General features: G+C 44.5%; 1 long non-coding RNA gene across 1 annotated transcript in view; it reads right to left on the bottom strand.

The window, feature by feature from the left end:
• The window catches only part of LOC137544525 (uncharacterized), a 159317-nt gene extending 144801 nt beyond the window's left edge, over positions 1-14516 (bottom strand). The window contains exons 1-2 of the long non-coding RNA XR_011025897.1: positions 14458-14516; positions 3657-3804 (exon numbers count right to left, since the gene is read on the bottom strand). This is a non-coding gene — a long non-coding RNA (uncharacterized lncRNA). The remainder of the gene's footprint in view (positions 1-3656; positions 3805-14457) is intronic.
• Between the last annotated feature and the right edge of the window lie 10600 nt (positions 14517-25116).

The following is a 25116-nucleotide window of genomic DNA, read 5'->3' as shown; positions in this document are numbered from 1 at the left end:
GCTCCCCCTAAAAATTGGCCCTAGAATACACTACATAATATAGACATATGGCAATGGTAGACATTAGATTGTGAGCTCCTTTGAGGGACAGTTAGTAACAAGATATATATATATACACTGTACAGCGCTGCGTAATATGTCGGCGCTATATAAATACTCAATAATAATAATAATAATAATAATAATAATAATAATAATAATATGTATCAACAATGCTTTCCAACTTAGTAGAGAATGATTCAATGCAGATGGCTATCTTCATGCTATCTATTTGAACAACAAACGCCCAGAGTGATGTCGACAAGACCTATAAAAGTGGAGTTAGCTGCAGACCCTGTAAAGGTGCCGTATATTACTCGATGGGCCACCAGATTTGATCTTTAGATAGATCCTTTGCTGATTTAATCTGATCAGAGAGTGATCTATTGCTGCCAGTGTAGTGCAAACAGATTTACAAGAGATTTTAGCATAAAATCTATTGGAAATCTTTGTAACCGCCTCTGCCTGCCGGGCCCCCCATGTAATGTGTACTCCCTGATTCCATGGTGGGTGTGGACTTGGTGTTTAGCTCATTTGCCACGTGCGTGACCTAATACATGCTGTCAAGTCACATGGTACAGGTGCCCATTAATGATATAGAGAAGACTCAGGACACTGGACGAGATGCACCACTGGACAGGCGAACTAAGCACCACTTCCACACTCACTACAGGCCCAGAGGGAACACATTGCACATGGAGTGGGGGCGGGGGTGACCAGCCGTAGATCCGTCGGTTGCCGGGAAATTGAATGCCACTATCACCATGCACCTGACTGATCCATTTCGAGTGATATCTTTCGAGCATGTTGGATCGATTTGACTGAAATTGAATCTAAATTATACTTGGGCAGCCATGTTGCCGGTGAAATAGAAACATCGGCTGATGGCTGGACAGTGTACAGGTTAAGGGCTCTGCCTCTGACACAGGAGACCGGGGTTTAAATCAGGTCTTTTTCTGTACAGTAAGGCAGTTCCTACTAAGTGAGGAGATCTTAGGCAAGACTCCCTAACACTGCTACTACCTATAGAGTTGTGCCCCTAATAGCTGCAGCTCTGGGGCTTTGAGTCTGCTAGGACAAAAGCACAATAAAATGTTCTGTGACTTGTCTACTGTATGGGAACCTTAAGTCCTGAAGATGCAAGACGGGCCTCGGTGGATTGTTTTACAGGTAGGTATTCCATGAGACTGAGATCTGGGGAATTTGGAGCTGAAAGAAAAAGTGATTCATCAGACCATCAGGATACCTTCTTGCACTGTACCATCGTCCAGTGCAGTCATATTCCCACTGTGGGCACTTTCAGTGATGGGCAGGGACTAGCATGGGCAATCTGACTGGTCTGCAGCTACACAGCCTCATACACAGCAAGCCATGGTGCACTGTGTGTTTTGGCAGCTTCCTCTCATCCAGCATGGTTTCTCAGCAATTTGTGCTACGGTAGCCCTTCTGTGGGATCAGACAGGCAAAGCTTTCATGTCTCACACATGTCACACTCAGGTTGCATATGAATGGCGACGAGATACCATGCATTGAAATGTGCACTTTACTGGACTATACTAATTTGGAAATCTGTGTGATATGCCACATGCACATCGCAATGGATTCAGTGTGAATTTACCCTAAGCCTACATTCACATTGACATGTTGCAGTGTGTAGCTTAAACAGGATCCCAACACAATAGAGGGGAAAAGTCGCATTGTGCATTATATGTGTGGTGCAACGCATACGGTGAAGCATACAGTATATAAAAAGTATGCACCACTGCAACTGTTAATGTGCAGGTTATACGGTACTGCACTGTATGTACCAAGTTATACTGATTGATTCCAAAGCACCACACTGCTACTGCTCCAAGGTGAAAGTACTATTACAATATAAATGCATCCCATTAGCAACATTATTATATTGTCCAAAGCAACACACTGCAACCTGTCCCTGTGAACATAACCTAAAGCTGTGTACACATGCTGGATTAAACTCAGCTGAGACAGCCAATAACAGCTGCTTCTGCCAGGACGTTAGCATTGTACAGTGGCCCCTGATGCCCCCAAACACCTCAGGCAGTGATCAGTACAACAGACTGACTGAGAGCATTGTTCTCCATACTTACCCCGCCCACCACTTGATGCAACTCATGGGCCGCTACTTCGTCCCCCACCCTTCAAATAGCAAAGGAACTGTACAGCCTCGGCCCTGCAATGATATCTGAGGGATAAAGTCCCGGTCCCTACCAGGCAACATGCTTTGTACACGTGCAAGAGGCTTAATACTTTGCACTTTGATCACTGCAAAGAAGAGCAATCAAAGCTGGCTGCAGATTGAAATGGGAAAATACTAATTTCAGACACAGTAAATTGCAAAAAAAACAAAAACAAACCCAACCTATATAACAACATACTGTGTTTATGGTAATTTCCTACTTTTGTACTATTTTAGTGTTGTGATCACTGTGATTAGCTCACAGTGTTCATGGGGTCTGACGCACAGAGCTCAGCTATTAAGGCGCGTACACACGCCTGATTCCTTCAAACGACGGGTCGTCAGATCCACCCGCGGGGCGGCTGTTCTGCCAACAGTTTCCCCGTGTGTACAGTTTGTTGGCAGGCCGATAAGGCTGGTTTTGATCAACCCGCCGAGTGGATCAGTCAAAACCAGCCTTCTCAGCCTGCCAACAGACTGTACACAGGGGCAAACTGTCGGCAGACCGGCTGCCCCGCGGGCGGGTCTGACAACCCGACGTTTGAAGGAATCAGGCGTATGTACGCGCCTTTACACAGCTGAATGCAGTGGTGGCGGCAGCTGCAATATGACAGGAGCATGCAGCAATGGGAGACTGAAATCTATGCCCTGGCAGGAATAAGATGCAGTAAACAGGGCATACATTTCAATCAGCAGTGTCCAGCACAGGTTAAAATGTAAAAATATTACAATTAAATCAGTGTGTGCATGGCCAGCGTTATACACCCTTTCCAATAGCTTAAGGCCACTTTTGCAGTGCGACGTTAAAGTCGCACGTTAGAAAATTTTATAACGCAGACTAACGCACAGCAATACAAAGTCTGTGCGACATTCACAGTGCACAAGTTGCGTTGTGTGTAACGTGTAGCAATATTTAGGAAGTGCTGCATGCTGTGCGTTTAGCAATGAATCTGCTGCATTAGTTGTGTTGCACATGCTCAGTAATTTTTTTTTTTTACATGTAACGCATGCGCCGTTTTCGTTCCATCACTGTGCGACGGAAACAGCGCACCAAATGCAGGGCTAAAAAATGCACTATAACGTCCAAGTTATAGTGCACAATGCGTTGCGTTAGGGGCACGTTGTGCGACCTTAACGTCGCATCAAACGCAATGTCCTGATGTGAAAGTAGCCTTAAAGAGGAAAGAAGGACTTTTCACAGAAAAGAATGTGTCTCCCGCGACACATGAAAGATTCAATCACAAAATTCAATTTTCACACCTCAACAGATGCTGCACTGGTTACAAAAGAACATTAGAAAAACCACTCTACACTTTAAAATAAGCGGTGCAATCATTTAGAGACTGCCTGTAAAATAGTAACTAAAGCCATATCCAAGTACAGATCTAAAAATATTACTTGATAGCTCAGTTATTACCTTGAGTAAAATTAGGCTTCTGCAGCTACACATTCTGTCTTGAAATTTTGATCACATGACCACCAGATGCACCTGTATGCTTTTTTCAGGATATGTGGGTGTGGCTGTTCCTGATGACTGGATAACATTATCTCACAGTGAGGAGTACCTACAGAGTAAGGAAAACCTGTGTTTTAGGAATGGGACATTAAATAATGTACATACACAGACCTATACATAAAGGGGTTGATTCATGAAACCGTGCTAACTCATAGCATGGCCGCGCTAGCATTTTGCACGCGTTATAACGCGCATAACGGTTTTCACGCGGAAATGCAAATTTTCACGTACAAACGCGGCATAACTAAAATTCATGTTTGCGCGCAAAAACAGTTACGCGCGTTATAAAGCGCACAAAATGCTAGAAGACCATGCTATGAGTTAGCACGGTTTTGTGAATCAACCCCAAAGTCTACAAATGGAACAACTGTAATGGCTGGTACATGCAATGCAATTTTCAATCGATAATTTCCAACATGTATGCTCCTTATTTAGAAAAAGATTGATTTTGGACAGTACTGAAAATCTATACCTTTCTCGATCGACAGCAGATTGGACATTCCGGATGCTATCTATCAACACTGATCTGACCGGAAAATTGCATTGTGTGTATCAGCCATAAAGCCCCGAACACAAGGTAGATGAAACTCAGCCCCGTACACATGCTAGATGATAACTGTTGAGAATCCAGCATGCTTACAGCAGCCCCCCAGTCCTTTCAGCCACACAGAGATCACTTTAGCAGACTGAGGGGCCAAAGCATGCATGACATCACGCCTGTGCTGCTCTGTCCCCCAACAGTAACCAAACCTGTAGCTAGTCTGTAGACTAACAACGCATCTGTCAGCCTCAGCCCAGTCATGTTGCTCAAGGGACCGTGGAGGCTTGAAACAAACCGAGACAAAATAATTTGTTTCAAAAGTGAGGACAGTTCTTCCAAAAGAGGGATAGTTGGGTCATATGTTTGCTGATTATGGGACTGTTTACCAGCACTGCTAATTCAGTGAGGGCCTGAACACACGTTCCTATCTGCTTCTTCAGCAGCATAGATGGGGCTGGTTCACACTTGTCCATGTATCAGTGGCTCCGTTTTTGGGCCCGGACCAGAACCAGAGCCACGGATACCAATGTTAAAAATAGCAGCCGTCTTCACCCATCCTTGGGTGAACCGAGGGATCCGGTTTGAAAAACTGAACTGAGAGTCTGGACTTGATGGGACTTCACGCACCCTGGATGGAACTTCACGGAGCCCGGATACACAGAGGGGTAGTGGCAGGCAATGCAAAAACGGATCTCCCTCCACACAGACACAAAAATGGAGGGATATCTGGATTGCCTACTGCCTGCTCCTTCCCTCTACATCATCCCCATAGGTATTCCCAGGTATGCTGGAGGGGGTAGCAGCCAGGAAGGGGGGCAGCGAGCACAGCGGTGGGGAGGGGGGGGTCGCCCCCCTCACCTGGGTCCCCCTCCAGCTATGTCCGTTATAGCAAAATGGCAAAATAAGCTGGGAGTGAGCGGAGAAGCTATTACCTTTCTTTCTCTGCTCGCCGCGTGACTTCCTGCAAGCCACCCACTAGAGGGCGGCATTGCAGGAAGTCACGCAGCGAGCAGAGGAAGGAAGGTTATGCTCCCACTCCCTGGCTCATTGTTTTGCCATTTTGCTATAGCGAACATAGCTGGAGGGGTGAGTGGGGACGGGGGAGACTGGGACGGACTGGAAACATGCTGCAAAAAGTGCAGCATGGATCCGTTTTCCATCCGTTTACGTTGCGGGTTAGAAAACAGGAGCCCGGACCGCAGATTGCGTTCTGCAACCGCATGTAGTGTCGACCGAGCCTTACAGACTGATATGTGTTGCTGAAAAGCAGATAGAAGCAAACAGATACATGCTAGTGTGTGTTTAGGCCCTAAAACCAGGGGCGTAATTAGAGTGGAGAAGCCGCTGCAACCCAGAGCTGTTTTGAGGCCCCTAGTACTAACATCCCCTTCCTCTGATGGCTACACTTGTTATGGGTGGGAAGTTCATGATGGTCACACTTGTTTTATGACCCTTGTGAGATGGGCCTCATGGTCAAGGGCACCAGGGGGAGGCAAGGGAAGGGGTGCAAACATTGAGGAGGGCCATCAATTTTTTGCTGGGGAGTGCGGGGCTATGAATTGTAGTTACGCCACTGCCTAAAACAATTGCATGTATACAAAATACTGATAAGCTAAAATGTATTTACTTGTGACATTATGATCAAATGCAATTATTCGAATGAATGGGAGAACAAGGAATTTGACTATATTGAGGCAAATGAAGCATTTTAAAACATTCAGATCATAGTTTTCATTTCTTTAGTGATCATTTTATAACAATTTATGCAGATTGCGTTAAAAACAATAGGTGCATGGCCAGCATCACATGATCACACTCAGGAAACCTCTTATGTGATCCAGGCGGCAAAATGTAGGGGGCGGCCTTATACAAACAGTTTGGGCCGCCTGCCTCCTCTCCCGCCTTCCTGGCACACGCACTACCCTCTTCATCCATGCATCCCCGAATCCCTATCCTCACTCGACCGGTGGCTCCTGCCGCCATTCCTTATGACACCATAAACAGGTGAGATATCTATACATGCCTCTTATCGAGGGGGCAGTCTAGAACTGGTACTGGCTAGCTGGGCTGCTCATATGGTGGCAGCTCCAATCAATACACAAAAAGTTGGCCCATCATTTTGATTTGTGGTCCTATTCATAAGCATGGCATAGCCAGTAGGGGCTGCAATCGCACTTGGGTCTCTGGGCCAGAGCAGCCCTCCAACCTCCGCTTCAACTAGCTCTTCATTTTTACTATGCTAGTAATAATCACCTCTATAGGTGCTCTGAAGAGTATTTATCAGTGAAAAACTATTACCCGCCCCTGCTTACACCTCTCTGACACTACAGTTGTCCTTGACAGGTTTTGGTGCTCCATATAACTTGTTATGTATTGAATGCTTGGAGGGCTTCATTGTAAAAGTGGCACTGGGGTCCATAGCTACATGGCTACAATTGCAGTGTGGGTGTTGAGGGAGAGGGAATTGCCATCCCTCCAGTTATGCAACACATTTTGGTTGCTAATTATTCTTGGTGCCTTTACTTGGCCAGACACTCTTCTAGTTCCTGTTGGGAAATAGAATAGCACATCTGCTTCTGAGCAGGGAACCATAACTAAATACTGACTGGGGAAAATGCCACCTGAAGTGGTCACAAAACACTATTGAGCAACAGATTGTTTTGCTCTGGGTATTAAGCTTTAGCAAGAGCTAAGTTCACACTATAGGCATTGTGTAACATCCATACAACAACGCTGGCATAATGCTACATGTACTCTGCACATTTTAATGTGCACATTATTTTTTTATAGCATGAACATTGCTATGGTAATGTGCTCATTAACACACGTTATCAATAAACGCACAGCAGAAAGTGTGTTAGGATAGCTTGGTTTGTCACAATGCCGAGATGTGAACAGGCCCACACAATTGTATGGACAGTGTGTTCCCATTCAGGTGTGCAGCAAAGAGCATAGTGCACCCTAAAAGATAAGCAGGTATATTTTCCAACATATCTTACTATTGGTCGGGCATCTTTTTGTAGAAAGTGATAGGTTTACATTAAGTTATCAAACAAAATAACAGAAAGCGGCTTAATTTTTCTGCTGACAATTTCAATTCTCTAACAGTGTTCGGTAATTTTTTTTCTTTTCTTTTTCATTCATCAATTTACCGAATGTGAAGGTGTTCATTAATTGTTTTGTAATTGTGCTGTATCCATTCATAGAAAACTTAATGTTGCAGAATTTTACCAATCAGAATGTCCAAATGCACTTATTTCTGGGTAGGAGAGGGAGAGATTTACATCATGTGATACCGTTTGACACTTATAAATTCCTACTGTTCTAAAACTATTGATTCCTTTCGGAAAGGAATGCCTACCACACAAGGCACATTGATTTAAGGTACCCATACATTACTCAATTTACAGCAGCTATATCCTGTAGATTCAATTATAATAATCGAATCTGGCAGAGATCGATGCCACAATGTGGTTTCCAGATCATGGTTTCGATTAACCAACATAGATCGATCCAGCATGCTGAAAAGACCTCAGTTGGGTGCACAGTGTGGTTGCACTATCGATTTTCCGATGACCAGTGTACTCCAAACCACTTTCCACCATGTGCAATGTGTACCTCCCCAGACTCGTGGTGAATGTTGGAGAGTAGTTTTGGTTCACCTATCCGCTAGTGGGTCTCCTCCTGCGTCTATTCTCCATTGACACCTGTACCCCATGTACCAGATCATGCATAAGCCACAGTGTGATGGGGTCAAGGCAATGGAGAAATGCAGGGCAGTTTCTATGCTATAGAGCTTACAGGGTGATGGTATGTAAATTGCACACCCCCTTATCCCTGTAGACTTGGGCACAATATTTTGATGTGGTAGCCAGAGGTGCCCCTGATTAGGTAGCCACAGTGCCCATCAATTAGGTAGACACAGTGCCCATCAATTAGATGCCCGGAATGCCCATCAATTAGGTAGCCAGAATGCCCATCAATTAGTTAGCCAGAATGCCCATCAATTAGGTAGCCACAGTGCCCTTCAATTAGGTAGCCAGAATGCCCATCAATTAATTAGCCAGAATGCTCATCAATTAGGTAGACAGAACTCCCATCAATTAGGTAGCCAGAATGCCCATCAATTAGGTAGCCACAGTGCCCTCTGATTAGGTAGCCAGAGAGCACTGGCGGAGGTGCATGCAGAGTATGAAGCGGGAGCAGTTAAGATTACTCACCTCGCCAGGATCCACAAGCACTGCATCTGCTTCCTGGTGCTCAGCATGTTGTCTCACTGGTAATAGTGCCTCTTATGATGACAGGAAGCTGTTACCTGTGAGCCAGGATGCTGAGGACCACCCCGATGTCCCGCCTCTAGAAATAAGCATGGAGAAAAAGACATGGGACATTGGAGGAGGAGCGCTAGCGGACAGGTAAGCCAAGACTACTCTGCAACGCTCACAATGGGTCCAAGGGTACACATTACATTTGCGAGATCTGTGGTGCCCAGCAGGCAGAGACGGCTGTGTGGCAGCAATTAATTCCTCTCTGATATGATTTGAGAGGGATCTATCTGATGATCAAATCTGCCCAATCTGCCAATGTTTGGGCACCTGAATAGATCATAGCAGGGAATCTATTGAAAATCGATCAAACTGCAGGATTGCATTGTTCATTTCAGTGAAATTTATCTGAGGCATGTTTGCCCCTGTTAAAACGCCGCTATCCCATGGCAGAACGAGGGGTCTTTACCCCCAAATCCTCTGGGGCACACTCGGGGAGCGCTTCCTGTAGAGGCAGACCTTTCAGCAGCAGCTCTGCTTCTACACGCGTCTATCAGCGCGTATCTCCGCCTGTCCCCCGCCCCTCTCAGTCTTCCTCCACTGAGAGGGGCAGGGGAGAGGCGGAGATCCGCGGCTGATAGACACGCATGGAGGCAGAGCTGCAGCCGAAAGCTCTGCCTCCATGAGCAGCAAAATCCATGACCAAGAAAGTCCTGGATTTTGCAGGGGGGATTTGGGGGGTACAGACCCCTCGTTCTGCCTAGGGATAGCGGCATTTTAACAGGGGCAAACATGGCTCACATAAATAAAAGGGAAAAAGCCATTTTTAAACTGGCTTCAGTGTTTCTTTAAGCAAATTTCAGACGACTCCATCTTTCCTCCCAGAACCTTACAGCAAAATAAAATACCGACAGCTGGAGAGATAAATATTTGTTAATTACTGAAAGCACACACACTTTTCCCTCTGTGAATTCAGTCTTCTGGCTAAATACCGAATATTTATTGCTCATTCACCAAAATCACTTACGCAAATCTACCAAAATAAATTTCGTTCGGCGAATTTCAAGTTGTCATTTCTGCATTGGAAATATTACCAAACATTCTGTAAACCATTGGTAATCAATTGAGAATTTAAGCCATTTTAGCAATCACACAATCGCTCCAGTTTGTCCTGGCTTGAGAGGATGGGTGCTTGAAGACAAACTATGCGCTTCCCTGATGAACCTCTGGCATACTGCAGAAATAGCCTTCTCCCTGATTTGTAGGCAAAAGGGAGCATATAAGACACCTCTATTGCATGTGACAAGCCGATGCAGCTGTGTTCTGCTGCACCCAGATCCACCAACAAGATTATCAGCCTAGTATTACATAGGTGGAATAAAAACAAAATACTTAAAAGAAATAGCTTTTTATAGAAGTTTAATTACGCCCATTTTCAGTGTGCTAATTAGAAAGATTGTAAGTTTATATTTGAAAACATGCACAAATAATCTGACCATAAGCTCCCTTAATTGCCAAGTTGTTTTCAGGTAATTTTGTACACGATAGCATCAATTACCAAATGCTTGGTAATATTAGAGGTAATATTAGTGAATTTGGAATTCACTAAGAAATAACAATAAGTTTTACTGACAGCAGTATAAGGATGCCACATTTTTGCAGAAAAATGAATTCACTAAGAAAAAAGGGTGCATGCATATTCAGTAATTAACAAATATTTATCTCCTACATCTAGCTGTTCGTATTTCATTTTGCGGTCAAATTCTGAAAGGAAAGATGGAGCCGTTTGAAATTTGCTTCATTGAATTTGCAAGGATTTCGGTTGATTTTCACTAAAAATCGATTTGAAGTATAAGGGCTCGTTTCCACTATTGCGGCGCGGAATCGCCTGGATTCCACCGCTGATGAAATCGCATGCGGATGCGATTCCGCATAGGTGAGGGTATATGCGATTTTAACCATGTCACTGCCTGTGTGAATTTACATTGGTACCTATGCGAATTCGCGGCAAAAAACGCATGGGGAAAACGCATGCGATTTCCCTATTAAATACATTGTGTGTGATTCGCCTGCATTCCACACGCAGGCAAATTCTGCAGGGTGTTCCGTGCAGATTTTCTCTGCACAACAAAAACGCTCCCGCAGACGCATAAGTGGAAACAGGCCCATTCACTTATATTGTCTATGCGAATCCGCATACGCAAGACGCATGCGGATTCACGATAGTGGAAACGGGGCCTAAATTGGACTGGACGGAAAATGTAAGTTGATTGGGGCAGGAGTGGCAGTAGATTGATGGGCTATAGTGTTGCACTGAATCGAACAGTGCAATGCTGCGGTTTGGCCCAGTGCACACCAAAAACCTCTAGCAGATCTGCAAAACGCTAGAGGTTTTTGAAGCAGATTTCAGAGCGATTCTAGACATGTTTAGAGACGTTTTCTAAACATGCCTAGCGTTTTCTGGAGTGTATTTGTGTAGCAGATATCAGATATTGTTATAGTAAAGCTGTTACTGAACAGCTACTGTAACACAAACGCCTGGAAAACCTCTCTGATCTAGCATTTTTCAGAGCGGTTTTCCACTTTCCTATACTTTAACATTGAGGCAGAAACGCCTCAGAAATCTACAAAATGCTGCAGCCACCGTTTGCGTTTGTGGAAAAAACTAACTGTTCTGGTGTGCACCAGCCCATTCACTTTCATTAGCCAAACGGTTTCCCCCCTGCAAGCGTTTTAAAAAAAACGCTTCAGAACCACTCTGGTGTGCACCAGCCCCCGATAGATTTTCAATAGATTTCCCACTGGAATATATTTTCGTAGTGTGTGGTAGGAATTAATCCTTTTGAGGGCTGGAGCACACCAAGAGCGCTTCTGAGCGCTTTTAAAGTGACTCCGAGCTCATAAAAAAAATGAAAGTTGTACTCACCTGGGGCTTTCTCCAGCCCAGTGCTGGTCGGGAGGTCCCACGACGGCGTCCTGGCTCTTCTCCTTCTCCCCGCTCCGGAATGGCTGACAGGCCGCAGCCCGGGCTGCTCCTTCCGCGTATGACGTGGATTACGTCACACGCCGGCCGCCTCGCGTCATCACGGCGTGAAAGTACTGCGCGTGCGCGATTAAAGCGTGCATGCGCCGTACTGCCACGCCGCCCGCCGTGATGACGCGAGGCGGCCGGCGTGTGACGTAATCCGCGTCATACGCGGAAGGAGCAGCCCGACACTCGGGCGAGTGTCGCCCGGGCTGCGGCCTGTCAGCCATTCCGGAGCGGGGAGAAGGAGAAGAGCCAGGACGCCGTCGTGGGACCTCCCGACCAGCACTGGGCTGGAGAAAGCCCCAGGTGAGTACAACTTTCATTTTTTTTATGAGCTCGGAGTCACTTTAAAAACGTTAGCGCTTTGAAAAGCGCTTGGCTAATATATTTGAATGGGATGGATCACACCAGAGCAGTGTGATTTTCTCCCTAACGCAAAAGCAGGTCCTGCAGCATTTCTGCGCTGATTCAGCCTCAATGTTATGTATAGGAAAGTGGAAAATTGCTCAGAAAGAGTGATTTTCCAAGTGTTTTTGTTACAGAAGCTGTTCAATTCCAGCTCTACTGCAACAAAAAATAAACACTACACCAAAACACTCCACAAATCGCTAGGCATGATTAGAAAATCGCTAGGCACATGCTTAGAATCGCTCTGAAAAATCACTTCTAAAAGCGCTGAGCGTTTGCGATTACACTGGTGTTTTTTGGTGTGCACTGACCCTGAGAGAGGAATTGATCGCCTTTGCAAAATGTTTTTTTTTGTTTTGTGAAAATGGTGTCACGTGCCCCAAATACCTCCTCCTTTTACCCAGAAATAGTTGTGTGTCAATGTTTTACTTGATAAAATACCACAATTTTCAGGAAGTTTTGCATGGATACCACACTGCTACCTCATGATTACTGAACATGTTCGATTCCTTACCAAACTATACCTGCATTCTGTAAAATATTGATGAATTGCAGAAACAAATATGTTACTGCTACGAAACAAATTACTGAACAGGTGTTAAGCCCCATCTACACAATACTATACTTTGTGCGATTCGATTACGATTCTATTTACGATCCGATTAAATCCGACATGTCCGATCGGGATTCGATTCAATTCGATTTGCCATTGTTTTGCATAGAATCGTAATCGAATCGCACAAAGAATCGTATCGTGTAGATTGAGCTTTAGGCTTCTTTCACACTGTGCACGTTGCAGATCTATTAGATCTCAACACAGCGGATACAAAAAGTCGCATCGCACTGTTCCATTGCAATCATATAGTGAGGGTTACACTACAATGAAAGTTTGCCTTACTGCCATGGCAAACGTGCACGTAACGAGCAGCACTGTAATTAATGTGATTGCCCCATAGGAATGTCATTGCATTGTGTTGTAATGCAATTAAATTGTCTATTGAGAGGTGACAGTGTGAAAGTGGTCTTAAAGGAAACCTGAGGTGAGAGGCATATGGAGGCTGCCATATTTATTTCCTTGTAAACAATGCCAGTTGCCTAGCAGCCCTGCTGAGCTTCTGGTGTAAGTAGAGTCAAAACCCTGGAACAAGCATATGGCTAATCCAGTAACACCTTAGTCAGAGTACCTGATCTGCTGCATTCTTGTTCAGGGTCTATGGTCAAATGTATTAGAGACAAAAGATCAGGAGGACTGTCAGGCAACTGGAATTGTTTAAAAGGAAATAAATAGGGCAGCCTCCACATCCCTCTCACCTCAGGTTCCCTAACGCCTAGGTTCTCAACGTGTGGTACGCGTACCCCAGGGGGTACTTCTGATGGTTTCAGGGGGTACTCTGGCTTGATATACTTAACCAAGAATAACAAATTTAGAGTTTTAGAAAATGATAAATCTTATTTAAAACGACACCAAATTAGTATTTTATCTAATTAAAAGCAATAGTAAATGCTTGAGAATTGTTTAGGACCAATTATCACGTACAACGATTAAATACATATTTGTCAAGGGGTACTTGTGATAATGTGTACTATGCTAGGGGGTACTTGGTGAGTACAGGGTTTTAAAAGGGGTACATACCAATACAATGTTGAGAAACCCTGCCCTAACGCATTCCCTTGTCTTGCTACCTACATAATTTACTTGGCTAAATCGGAACAAAGCTGTGTTCTTAAAGGGGTTCTGTGGAGTTTAAAAAAAAAGAAACACTAACCTGGGGCTTCTATCGGCCCTGCCTGTAGCTGTCATGTCCCGCGCCGTCCTCCTATGATCCTCCGTTCCCTGCTGCTGACACCGGTCAATTATTGGTCTAACAAGACAAATAGTGCGCGCTCCTGCTGGCGTCTCCGGGAGCTTACTGCACAGACGCAGTATGGCGTTTTCTCGTACTGTGCCTGCGCAGTAAGCTCCCAGAGACGCGAGCGGGAGTCTTGCTGAAGGGATAATTAGATCGGCAGTGGGGAATGGACGATCGTAGGATGACGGCGCAAGATATGACAGCTACAGGAGGGCCGATTATAAGCTCCAGGTAAGTGTGTTTTTTTGTTTTAAACTCCACAGAACTCGGACCCTGCGCCTGGGAGTCCAGAATGTGTTCTACGTTAGGTCTCACACACAATCAAACCAAACAGCTATAGAAACAACTGATAACAGTTTGGTGGATCAACCCACACGACTTTTGGGCTGATATGTGCAGTTGGCCATGTGTGTACTATGCTGTCTGAATTATCTTGTTTTGAATGCGGCCATGTTGTGCAGTCCATCGTTTTGCTTGCACACGCAGTATGTAGATGAGTTGGTGGTTCAGTTGGTTGGTGTGTGAAAAATAAAAATTGTGTAAATGGTTTGTAGTGGGGTCACTCATGTCGTGGTGTTCATCGTGCGTTTTGTTGGACATGTGTACGTACCTTCAGCATCTTAGCAAATAAGATCAGCGTCAGTTTACTCATAGCGGCTCATCATTGTTTTAATGCAATCAGTTCTAAACAAAATGTTAAAAAAAAAAAGCTCTTGTGTACGGTAGCACAGGAATCGCAGAGCATGTAAACTAGTGGCTCGTATGTACTCATTACTAGCAGAGCACGCAGCAGCGCGGAATGAATGCTTCCCTGACAGGCTGAGCCCTGCCTGCCACATGTGTTCCCTTTCCATCACAGCGCTGACGGATGATCAGGCTGAGGAGCTGCGTGAACACGGACATAATAGGATTGCCTGCGGAGTCTGTCAGCCCTTCCTTCCCCCTCTCGCAGCCCTTGGGCGCTGACCTAGAGGTCAGAGCAGTGTGTGTGCGGCGCTCCGGGAGAAGGAGGAGGAGGCGGGGGAGAGGGGGGCGCTCGCAGCGCTCAGGGAGCAGAGCACGTCTATGGAAAAGGCACAAGTGTCGTGTGAAGAGAGCAATTCACTAAGCACGTCAATTGCAGTGGCGCGTTTAGAATTATCCGAATGCGGGCGGATATTTGCAAAAGTGTTTATTTACACATCCACGGAAGCACGCAGAGCTACGTGGTGAAAATGTTCTGACCGACTTCCAGGGAGCGATTCTGCAGCAGGCATTACCGCATTTGGAAGGCTACACAGGGCTCTATTCATAAAACCTTACCGCAAGTTTTCCGCTCAAAACAGCGGATTTTCCCGTCCATTTAGCAAAGTGGGCATTCAAAAAAGCTGTTCCCGCATGAAAATCTACAATCCCCCAGCAGAGCGAGAAATTTCCGCCTTCTCCAGTGTTTTTCTAGATTTATCTAGAAAAAAGTAACAAAATGGCCATTCATAAAGATTAGAGGAAGCGGTATGTGGACGGGAAATACCGCTTCCTCTGATTTTGCGGATTACATACAAGTGAATGGGACAGACCTCCCAGAGAGAGCAGTGCATGGAGGGACTCTGCCGGCTGAAGTGTTTCTGCATGCCTTCCGACAGCTTACCGCCAGCTTTCAGCGGGAGATCTCCGCTCTTGCATCGCAGCTGGCAAGATTTCTTTGAATGACCACCCAGAAGTGTAAAATACCGCTGCGGTATTTTCCCTCCAGGAGTTTTCTCGCAACAACTTTTTTATGAATAGAGCCCACAGTGGTAGATGTTGCACGCATGACGTGTATATATACAGATTTTATTTCAGACAGACATACGCCGTCCCATTTTTGGAGTTGGCTTCTGCTGTTGCTCATAATTTCACTTTATGGCGTGGATTGTGACATCTGATTATTAGACTTTATTAATGCAAGAAAGCATATCTACTCCAAAAAAACCCCAAACTGGAAAAACACTGGCATAACACTTTCATTGACCGGCATTTTGAAAGAGCATGTGTACGCCAGAAACACTGATACACTTTAGCAGCTATTAGCAGGTGCTTATTGCTGCTTTACGCCTCCTGTATACTGCCAATGTGATTTGCGATTCCGATGGATGCTATCAAAACAAGAAAAAAACCGCAGCATACAGCACCAATTAAAAATAACAAATCAGAATCGCATATAAAATCATGTCAAAATCAGAATTGCATGTAGTGTGCAAGAGGCCCAGCAGTTGCTGAATTAGTGTGTATTTTAGGCCTTGTTCACACGCTGCCATGCGCATTTCAGCAGCGTGTCTGTTGTGTGATCAGCAAGAACTTCAAAAGTGCATAGAGAGCACTTCTGACTTTCAGAGTATGTGCGCTACACAGCAGTGCAATGCGCTATTGCACTGCTGCACGCATTTTTGCACTGTAATGAATGGGATCAGCAGCGCACGGCAATGCGATTGGGTGCGTTTGCGTTCCGAACGCATGGCCGTACGCATTGCCTAATGTGAACGAAGCCTTGAAAGGGCAGACTGGTGCATTTTGCTGGCACTGATTGGCACCTGCTAGTGATTTCACTGGCATTATCAGACATTCTCCACTGAATTACGAAGAGGTCAAAGCAATTGTAAGTGCCAAAGTACTCGGAGTTCTTACAAAGCCAACTATCGCCATGCATGATGTGTGACCTGGTCTCATACAGATCAACAGAGTATATATACCATCCCTGTAAGTTGACAGAGCTGCCAGTAATCTTGCACTGTGAGGCACTAAAGGTGCCCATACATCTAGCAATATATGGGCAGATCAACCATGAGACAGACGTCTCTCTGATCAGAGAGTTCTGTTGCCCGCCCATACACCACAGACCAATTCCCTATCCAGAATCATTTTACACTTTAAGGGATAGCAGCCAGGGCTTCCGTTACTGACATCGGCCATCACTATATCAAATGCTGTTACCTGATACATCAAAGTTGAAGGGGTACCACGTCCAATTTTGATTGGCCAAACACTTCCGTGTAGTATGAGAGCTTACCTACGCAATCTTTTCATAGGATTGAAAATCTGTTGACCCTCATACTACATGGAGGTGGTAAACTTGGCTATTGGTTTACTTAATCAAATTTGGATGTGTGTATGCACCCTTATGCTGGCCCATTTAAACCTTAATAGATGAATTCAGGTCGAAAGTCACTTTAACAGATGGTAGAGAATATCTTCAAATCCAGAGATTAGCATTAGGGTGGTTTCACACTATGTACAATGCTGTGTTATAACGTAAGTTCTAATAGCAGGGCAACATACTGCAATGGGCCCATTAGCTTTGGTGCGTTGGCTCCACAGTGTGTTGGTAACGGTCATAATAATGCAAGCTAAGTTGTGTTGCTACTGGACATGTGTTATATCCACTTTACATATGAATGGCAATGAGGCACTGGGCATGCATTACTGAAAGTCACTTATTTATGAAATCTGAAACAGAATCAATGTAAGCTTACCCTTGCTCTTTCAATTACTCCCTGTGGCACTGGCAGCAAATAAATCACAGCTGGAGGCTTCCAAGGATAGTTAGGTGAGGGATTCACTAATAAAGTAGTGATGTTGCGAACATGAAATTTGCCGCAAACATTAGCGAACCGTCGTAGACCTCAATGGGCAGGTGAATTTTAAAACCTGTAGGGACTGTTTCTGGCCACAAAAGTGATGGAAATTTGTTTCAAGGGGCCTAAAACCTGGACCATGACATGCTGGAGGGGAATCCATGGCAAAAGTCCCACCAAAAATTACTTAGTTGACACAGAGTTGTTTTATTCTCTAAAGGGCAGAAATCTCAGTAGCTTAGTAAATTTGTGGAATGAAGTGTTTTAATATGTCCGGCGTGAGTACACGGCAATAAGGTAATATAAGGATTATGCCTGGTTCACACTGACAGACGAAATGTTGACACCACCAGGACATAAATGTTAGTCCTATCGGGCAATCTTTGTGTAGTGGGGTGTAGTGGCCACCGTGCTTGTGTGCACGTTTTCGGGAGTGCAGGCGATGGCGGGTTTCCAGCCCCTATGGTCAGGCTGAGGTAGTTCAATGACAGTTAAAGAGAATCTGTATTGTTAAAATCGCACAAAAGTAAACATACCAGTGCGTTAGGGGACATCTCCTATTACCCTCTGTCACAATTTCGCCACTCCCCGCCGCATTAAAAGTGGTTAAAAACAGTTTTAAAAAGTTTGTTTATAAACAAACAAAATGGCCACCAAAACAGGAAGTAGGTTGATGTACAGCATGTCCACACATAGAAAATACATCGATACACAAGCAGGCTGTATACACCCTTCCTTTTGAATTTCAAGAGATCATTTGTGTGTTTCTTTCCCCCTTCTGCTCTCATGCACTGAAGTTTCAGGCTGATCTTTTCTTCCTGCAAACAGCTTTGCCCTTGTCTGAATTTCCTCAGTATGTGAAAGCCCAGCCAGCTCAGAGGACGATTTATCCAGCTTGTAAAAGATAAGAGAGACGAGAGAAGCTGCTCTAATCTAAATAACACACAGGCAGTGTGCAGAGAGGGGCCTGAAAGGGGGAGTTCATAGCAGAACCACAACACTGAAGAACTTGGCAGCCTTCCAGACACAGGCTGACAAGTCTGACAGGGGAAAGATACATTGATTTATTACAGAGACTGTGATAGCAGAAAGTGCTGCAGTAAGCCAGAACACATTAGAATAGCTTTTGGAACTTGTAGGATGATAAAAAACAGGATGCAATTTTTGTTACGGAGTCTCTTTAAGTGACCAAAAAAATACTGATTCTGCACTGAGGCCTTATACAGGGGGCAGTAGTGGATACCAGATGCCAGTATGAATGATTATTCGGTTATGGTCGGTGCACTACTAGGACCAGCAGACCTGTCTCCAACAGCTAATGTGTGCACTGGACACATAAAGCTACAATATAAGAATAGCAAGAAAAAGAAAAACAGCCCTTAGAAGGGTGAATTAGTGTAGCACTAAGCACTAACTGCACCTGTCTGCAACAGCTAAAGTGCACTGTGTGGACACACCGAACAGCAAGATTAACCTATCTTAGTTCCTGGACGTAGAAACTACGTCCAGGAACCATGCGTGCTCCCGCGCCCGATCGAGGGCATGCACGCGCACTCCCGGCCCGCGGTTCGTTAGCCAGGTAATCAGTGAAATGGGCTATGGTGCCCGATCACTGATTCCTCTCCCCCACTGAAAAAGCGACAGCTTCTCTCGGAAGCTTCGCTTTTTCTGGCTGTAGCATCCCCCATGCGTCTCTCTAAGCGTATGTTACGCTTAGAGTGACGTCATGTAAACAAACTCATGGCCGCCATCTTGTGGCCAAAAAGTAATACTACAACTAAAAGTAAAAAAAAATAAAAATCAACACACATATACATTATAAACCTATTGTTTACATCCCACCCTCCCAAAACTACCCAAATAAAATGTTTAATACAAAAAAAAAAAACATTACAATAAAAAAAAAATACATGTAAAAATTTACCTAAGGGTCTAAACTTTTTAAATATCAATGTAAAGATGAAATATTTCTATATATTTTTTTTATTTAAAACTTGTAAATAGTGATAGATGCAAAACGGAAAAAATGCATCTTTATTTCCAAATAAAATATTGTCGCCATACATTGTGATAGGGACATAATTTTAACGGTGTAGTAACCGGGACATATGGGCAAATACAATACGTGAGTTTTAATTATGGAGGCATGTATTATTTTAAAACTATAATGGCTGAAAACTGAGAAATAATGATTTTTTTTCATTTTTTGTCTTATTCTTACTGTTAAAATGCATTTACAGTAAAGTGGCTCTTAGCAAAATGTACCCCCCAAAGAAAGCCTAATTGGTGGCGGAAAAAACAAGATATAGATCAGTGCATTGTGATAAGTAGTGATAAAGTTATAGGCTAATGAATGGGAGGTGAACATTTCTCACGTGAAAACGTCGGAACCTGAATGGGTTAAAGGGATACTTAAGCCTAAGGAAAAAAAAAATCAGTTTTACTCACCTGAGGCTTCTACAAGCTCCCTGCAGCTGTCCCGTGCCCTCGCAGTTACTCTCGGATGCTCCTGTCCCCCGCCGCCAGCTAGTTATAGGCTAATGAATGGGAGGTGAACATTGCTCAAGTGAAAACGGCAGAACGAGAATGGGTTAAAACACAGCCTTTAGAAGAGCCCTTGGGTTTATGTAGAATTGGTACTGTAGCAGCAAGAAACTCTATTAACTATTTGACATTCCTGGACGTGAAACTCACGTCCAGGAAGCCATGTGCGCTCCTGCGCGTCCACGAGGCCGATCGCGCGCGTGCACGCGCGCTCCCGGCCGGCGGTTTATTAGCCAGTGAATCGGGCCACGATGCCCGATCACTGATTCCTCTCCCCCGCAGAAAAAGCGACAGCTTCTCTCGGAAGCTACGCTTTTTCTGCTTCCTATGTCGCTCTAAGCGTACGTGGTACGCTTAGAGTGACGTCACGGTAAACAACTCATGGCTGCCATCTTGTGGCCAAAAAGTAAACTACATCTAAATGTTAAATAAAAATAAAAATACACATATTTTTACAAAAAAAAAAATACAATTTCAATCCCACCCTCCCAAAAATACCCACATAAAATGTTTAATTCAAAAAAACAAAAAAACATTACAATAAAAAAAAAAAAACACAAATATTTACCTAAGGGTCTAAACTTTTTAAATATCTATGTAAAGATGAAATATCTTTTTTTTTTATTATAAGCTTGTAAATAGTGATGAATGCAAAACGGAAAAAATGCACTTTTATTTCCAAATAAAATATTGTCGCCATACATTGTGATAGGGACATAATTTATATGGTGTAATAACCGGGACAAATGGGCATATACAATACGTGGGTGTAACGATCGGTGAAGCACAGAGAGGATCTGATTACCAGTGATCTGCAGAATCACTGGGAATACAGATGTATACCAGATTATACGTGATCTGCAGTATCACTGATAATCCGATATACTAGCTAACCTCTATTCACCTGAGTAGAGTGTAGTGTTTAGGTGTAACAGTAACACTTAGAGGACTAGGCCTCAGTGCAGCAAGGAGTACTGCACAGATTCCTTCCGCAGACCTGAGCTCTCCAAGACGGGAGGAGTCAGACTGACAGTAGGAAGGACAGACTGGAAGTAACCTTCAGGAGGAAGGATACTAACAGAGTAGGAACCGCCTCTAACAGTAAGGTCGGTTCTCGCGGTCGGATAAGCCAGGTCGTACACACATGGACAGATAAAGTACAAGATCAGGAGGCAAAGGCGGAGTCAAAGTACAGGCAGGGTTCAGCAACGGGGTATCAGATATATCGGGGTACAAAATCAGGAGGCAGAAGCAGAGTCAAGGAACGAGCCAGGGTTCGGCAACAGAGTATCAGAAATATCGAGGTACAAGATCAGAGTTCAGAAGGGTAGTCAAGGCAGGCAAAAGTCATAACAGATAATCACAATCAAACTAGTACTTTAGCTATCAACAGAATCTAGCTAAGTGTAGGATTACAGCTCCAGCTGGTCCCGGCACACTTGCGGATCTGACTACGGATCTGGGTGCTCCCACATATGTGATCGCACGCCAGACCAAGAGCAAGTGAACAACCAGCAGTATATATACTCTAGGACCTTTCCAGGACCTCCTTAATTGCTGGTCCAATGAGAGCAGTGGAATTTGTCAGCTGACCCAGCTGGTCAGCCGACTCCCTTCTAACTGCTATTTAAACTCTGCCTCTGTGCTCGCGCGCGTGTAAGTCTGAATCTTGGTGGACTATCAGTCCCAGCCACACCAGTACTGTCATGCAATGTATTTAGTGCGGGGGCCGCCTCTGATGCGGATTCCGCCGCACTGCCTATGCGGCATGCGGCGTTTTTTCCGCGTTGTGACGCCATGCTAGACACGGAAACAGCCGCCTCACCTCGAGAGACGGCGGCCTTTCCGCGTTTCCTTACAGTGGGTTTTAATTATGGAGGCATGTATTACTTTAAAACTATAATTGCCGAAAAGTGAGAAATAATGATTTGTTTCCATTTTTTTCTTATTCTTCCTTTTAAAATGCATTTACAGTAAGGTAGCTCTTAGCAAAATGTACCCCCCAAAGAAAGCCTAATTGGTGGCGGAAAAAACAAGATATAGATCAGTTCATTGTGATAAGTAGTAATAAAGTTATAGGCTAATGAATGGGAGGTGAACATTGTTCGGATGCATGAAGCGAAAAACGACTGAATGCGAACTGGTTAAGGACACTGAAGATAGGCCTAACACTTTCCCTTATAGCAGTACAGCTCTGTTCCTAGTCTCCTTCACTGGAGCCACAGTCAGAGTGTAAAATGGCTGCTGTACTGGCGCTTTCTGATGGGGGCTGTCAGATGGGAGGGATGGCCGATTGGCTGCCATGTGCCTGCTGTCTCTGGGGTGAGAGGTTAATTTTTGGCTCCATTATAATGTATAGGGGGCAAATCAAACACGCCATATGTTCGCGAATAGGCACAAACGTGAACACGCGTTGTTAGCCGTGAACTATTCGCCGGGCGAACAGTTCAGGCCATCTCTGTAGTAGAGATGGTCAATGACACATTAAGAATTATGAGCTTATGGTTAACTATATTGATTGGTCTAATTCCAGACTGCATACAATTACATAACATTAGCATCAACTCAAAACAATTAGCATCTCTTCGATCTAGCTGCTTACTAATCTAGCTACCTGCTGTAAGCACTACGCCAAAGGGCCCATTCACACTTGAGCGGGAATCACCCAATTCCCGCTCAGCGCAAAACGATATCGTTTTTTTAAAACCGTTAGCCTATGGCATTGTTCTCACTGCCACGTTTGCGGTTAGCGTTAACTGCAAACGCGTAACATGCAGCATTTTGCCAGCGATTTGCGATTAGCATGCATAGCACCGCTAATCGTGATCGCTCCCAAAACGCTGCAGTGTCCACAGATTTTTCCACGTTAATAGCAGAAAAATCACTCCCGCAAGTTTTGCGCTTTTAGGTGCGAATGGAGCCAAAGACTTCCCATCCCTTTTTAGGGCTATTGCACACCAATTTTTTCACTATTGCTTGCAATGCGTTTCATGCATCGCTTTTGTGGTCGTGAAGTGTGAATGCTTCCATGGGGAGACACTGCCCTGACTATTTGCAGATTGTCAGTTGCTGCTGAATCACACACGGTATGAAACAGTCCTTAACATAATTTGGGCTCCGGCTATTAATGGAATGCAAATTACACACTGGGCTTAACTATAGGCATAGCTAACATTGCGGTCTATGGTGGCGCACCAATTACCTGCTTTGTGGCTGAGTGTGTTCTGTAATTTCTATTGAGGAGCGAGGTCGGAAATAAACAGGATACATCAAATGAGTTGATGAGAATTATTTTATGTCTGTATCTCAACACATGGTGCTCTGGAAGCTGCAAATTGGGTTCAGAGCTCCACCTGCAGGCAGTAAAGGTAAATATAAAATATTGACTAAGTGTTTCATTACAGTCCTGACGAAAGAGAAACTGCCACCATGGCCGTGGGAATTTAACCCTATAGTGAAAGAAAAGGAACACAGCTTAGTTAAATGCAGTGTTGCTTGCAAATTTCCCCCAGTCATTTTTGCATCGAAAATGTCATTTACAATTTCAAAAATATATCGGCGAAAATACGTTCTATCTTCGCAATGTAAATTTTTGCCAAAACTGAAAATTGTAATTTATGAGTTGAGATCAAATTACACCTTTTTAAAGCAAAAAAAAAAAAAGGAAAAAGTCAAAAAACTGCAGAAAATCACAAACTTATTAAATGATTTTTGATGGCATTTTTGCTCGAAAGTTGAATTTTACATTTTCGCGAACAATATTCGCCTTTTTTTCTCATTACTGGTTAAATGAATGCTTGGCAATGTACATGCACATTTTTTTATCACATGTCAGTTCAAATACCCTTTAAAGTTATCCTTTTTTCTCACATATATACTGTATATCCTCGACTATAAGTCAACGTCTTGTATAAGTCGGCCGCATTTAAAATGAACAGCTGAAATTTAATAGACTGTTTTTTGCTCTGCCAACTTTCCCTGAATTTGTAACCTCGGTCACTAAGTGACTAGAGATGTTGCGAACTGTTCGCTCGGCGAACATCTCTGGGGCTTTTACTACTTCCGGGTCGCTCTGACCCGGAGTAGTACGCCTGCGCTGCCCGGCGAAGCGCGTCCTAGATCGCGCTCCTGTTGCCGGGCACTCTCTGCGCATGTGCGTAACGTCGTTCATGACGTCACGCACATGCGCAGAGAGTGCCCGGCAACAGGAGCGCGATCTAGGACGCGCTTCGCCGGGCAGCGCAGGCGTACTACTCCGGGTCAGAGCGACCCGGAAGTAGTAAATGCCCCATGTATTCAGAGATGTTCGCCGGCGAACGGTTCGGGAACCGTTCGCTACATCTCTATAAGTGACCAACTGTGGCAAGTTTGTGGATGCTGGCTTTATTACTGTGAGAATGACAGCCTTTTTCCATTTTTTCCATTGACGAATGGGTGTAATCTAGGTGTTCAGGGGGGCAAAAGACCAAGTGTCGTTGAAACTGGTCAAGGCGTTTTTGAGTGATCATGGCACATACACACATACATCCTATTTTAGAGTACATCTCATGTGGGCATCAGGCAATTTGTTGTAGGGCGAGTCGAATGACAGCTCTCCCTGCTGCTGCTAAACTCTCGAGTGGTGTTAAATACTATTCCCTGTACGAGTTGTTGCAACTCAGAGGGAGAAATAATTTGGGGTCTGGCAGCCGCCGGAGACCCGAATCACTGTTACGCGCAGCATAGCTTGGCTGCCAAGAAGGCCGAAATGAACTGCTTCGCTATATATATATATATATATATATATATATATATTGTACAGGACTCCAGGGATGGGTCCTGGACGGAAGATACATTTCCCCTATTTTTGGTTTTGGCTCCCTTTAGACAGGCAGTTGGGGAAGGAGTCCGGGGTAGTTTGCAACCCAGGGTTGCATGTTCTTTCATTTGTTAGGGCCCGGACTCTGGAATGGAAGGGAAATGGTTGGGCGGGCTCTTCCATTCCACCCCAGGGCTTGTCTGGAGATAGCCTTGAAAAAATTAATGCCAGTGCATCAGGGGTTAACCTATTGCAGGAAGCAATATCTGCTAGGAGCTCTGGGAAAGGAGTGAGTGTGATTTTCCTGAGCAGGTGTGCATTGCTGATGAGCTGTGCA

This window comes from Hyperolius riggenbachi, chromosome 2 (genome assembly GCF_040937935.1).
Source record: "Hyperolius riggenbachi isolate aHypRig1 chromosome 2, aHypRig1.pri, whole genome shotgun sequence".
NCBI lineage: Eukaryota > Metazoa > Chordata > Amphibia > Anura > Hyperoliidae > Hyperolius > Hyperolius riggenbachi.
Note: the sequence above shows the minus strand (reverse complement) of the source record. Positions and strands in the feature narration are given on the sequence as shown.